At 52.5% G+C, this 2911-nt stretch overlaps 1 pseudogene; it reads right to left on the bottom strand.

Moving 5' to 3' along the window:
• Positions 1 to 604: 604 nt before the first annotated feature.
• LOC111769005 (uncharacterized) lies at positions 605 to 1993 on the bottom strand (annotated as a pseudogene).
• Positions 1994 to 2911: the final 918 nt, after the last annotated feature.

Raw genomic sequence — 2911 nt, 5'->3', positions numbered from 1 at the left:
AGTGCTGTTTCCTGGTAAGGGCTTCATAACACTCATCCATCTGTTCATTTCTTCATTCATTCACTTATTCATTCAGCCCCTATGTCTTGTGCATTCTCTATGTGCTTGCCCTGCTCTGGAGGCTGGTGTCAGGGTATAGCAGTCAGACGAGGTCCCTGTTGTATTGGAGCCTATATTCTAGGGGAAAGAGACAGATCGTAAACAAGTGAACTGATTAACAGGTCCAGGTACTAGTAAGTGTTACAAAGACAATAGAGAATGGAGAGTGACTGGGTCATGAGGAGAGAGGTCAGTGTTAGCTAGGGTTGGCAGGAATGGTTTCTGAGGAGGTGACGTTTCAGCTGAGACTTGAATGACGAGATTAATATCAGCTCTCATTAAAATAAGAAAGTTTTCCTTTGTGTTGATGGCTTTCTCCATATTATTTTAAAATCTCTTAACATCAGTATAAAATCCATTCCAGCAGGACACCGCTAGGAGATCTTGAGCCTCTTTCCCACTAGTACATGACTGTGTTCACACAAGTCATTGTCAATATCTTGGAGCTTGTTTTCCCCAAACCACTTCTTGTTGGTACTCAGATCTTGCCGCCCCTGGACCTCTCTCACTTGGCTCCAGCTGGGCGCTCGCTCACCTTGTTATGCCTCAGTTCCTGGAAGAGCCTGACTCTGTTGTTGCCACCTGACAGAAAGTATAGGACTGGGTTGAGGCTGCTGGTCTTGCTCACCAGAGGTGTCCATATCTGCTGGGCCAAGCTGGCCACCAGCAAGAGCTGGCAGTCCTGTGAAGGCCGGAAGCAGCCTGAAGAAGAAGCAGCGTGTGACATGGAAGGGCACAAAGCAGAGGGTGAAGAGGCCGCACACCAGCAGGATGGTCAGGATGGGTTTGGCCTGGGCCATGGTGCCTGTTCTCATGAGGGTCTCCTCTAGCTTCGTCAGACTCCTGACCATCAGCAAGTAGCACACCAAGATCACCAAAGAGGGAAAGACAAAGCCAGACAATGTCAGAGCCATATTGTAGGCAAAAACTGACCACGATTCTCTGGGCGGGTCATGCAGTCTGTATGGAAGAGGATCTGTGTGGGCAGCGTCTGGAGAGCCACCAGGGCCCAGGTGGCGGCAGTGCCCAGCTAGGCATGCTGGCAAGTCGGTAGGGCAGTGAACATGGGGACGCGTGGGGAAGCGGTGCGCGGAGAGGCAGGTGAGCAGCAGGAGGCCGCTGTAGAGGTTGGTGTAGAGCAGGAAGCACACCAGCCTGCAGAGCAGCTCCCTGAAGTGCCCCCGGCACTCGGGCTAGGTGGTGAGGAAGGGCAGTGTGAGCACCTAAGGCAGGTTGGCCCCCGTCGTCAGGTCCACCAGATGGATGAGGGCGCGGCTGCACGGCTTCGCTTGGCACCAGGTGAGCCACAGGCCAGTGCCCTTCAGGGGCGGCTTCAGCGCGAAGCTGAGGCTCTGGGTCAGGGAGAGGTGGGTTTGCTTGTGGTTCTCCGAGAACCTGCAGTGTTCCCGTAGGATGTTAGTATCCAGCTTCTCTGTCTCCTGGGGGGTTCCCTCCGTGCGCACAGCTCTGCCATGGCTTCTGCTTCCCTTGGGAGGAGACAAAATGGGCAGTATAGCACCAGGCCCACAGCTGGGTGCTGGCCTCTGCCATGGCGTTTGACTCTGTGCTCCCAAAGTGTGGTCAAGAGTCCTTGTGTGAGAGCGACCAGCTCCAGGAAAACAAGGGGCAAAGCCGTCTTCAGAAACAGGGCTTCTAGACATACAGGTCCAAAGGCCGTGCCCTCTGCTCCAGGCTGGGATGTGATGGGAGGCTCAAGGACACATGGTGGCAGGAAGGCGCTTCTGTCATTTAAACAGGGCACACAACCTTCTCTGGCTAGAATCCTCTGCATAGGGTCAGGAAATCTCCAAGGGGAGATGCCCCAGCCCGAGAAGCTGGTGCATTCACAGGGGTCCTTATTGCCCATACTCTGGTCCTCACCCCACAATGCCATGGTGGACTAGAAATTCATCCTTGTGGGTTAGGGAGGACTAGGAAAAAACTGGTTTTGCTGACAGGCTGGGGTACTTTGATTTGTGTCTTTCAGAATTTATTAACTGCATATTTGAATACTGAAGCTGATTTGCTTATTAACCACCTCAGCCTCCCAAACATCCAAGAAAACAATCTGAGCCATGAAGCCAGGTGCAGTTTCTTCCTTATTTTCATCCCCGCCCACAAAGCAGATCGAGTAGGCAGGCCCACGTCGCTGAGGGAGCTGTGTGTGGAGCCTGCATTGGGAAGTCAGTGGGTCACCCAGCCAGTCGGCATGGAGCCTGTGGGGATGGAAAGAAGTTTATTTTTAGGGCTTGACATTCAGGAAGACCAGTTGATGTAAGGCAAGAGAGAAAAGTTTAAGATAGCTAATTTTGGGATAAACTCAGTGTTGACTGAAACTATTATATATAGTAGAGCTTTATTCTCAACGGAAGGAACAGAGACCTCATTCACTCCATCAGTCAACAAACGTTGAGCGTCTCTTGAGCCAGGCAGTAGGGATACAAAGATGGATAAAACACAGGCTTTGCTCCCCAGGGTCTCACAGTCTGGTGGGGAAGGCAGAAGCAGATACAGCTAATTGTAATACAGTGTGAAAATGGCCTACAAAATGCTGTGAAAACCAACAGGTCTTCCCTGAGGGAGTCCAGGGAAGGCTTAGACTAGGTGCCTGTTGAGCTGTTTGGGGGAACAAACAGGAGCTTGCCAGGCAGAGAAGGGTGAGGGCCATTTGGGGTGAGGGGGGGCAGCACATGCAAGGGGATGGAGCCGAAGGGCACGTGTGTCCTGGGGGTGACAGGAGAACCAGTGTGGGACATGAAAATCCTGGGGGCCCCTAAGGAGGAGGGGTGTTCCTAAGCAGGACGTGGTGGGA

This window comes from Equus caballus, chromosome 19 (assembly GCF_041296265.1).
Source record: "Equus caballus isolate H_3958 breed thoroughbred chromosome 19, TB-T2T, whole genome shotgun sequence".
Taxonomy (NCBI): domain Eukaryota; kingdom Metazoa; phylum Chordata; class Mammalia; order Perissodactyla; family Equidae; genus Equus; species Equus caballus.
This window is presented reverse-complemented; position numbering and strand designations above follow the sequence as displayed.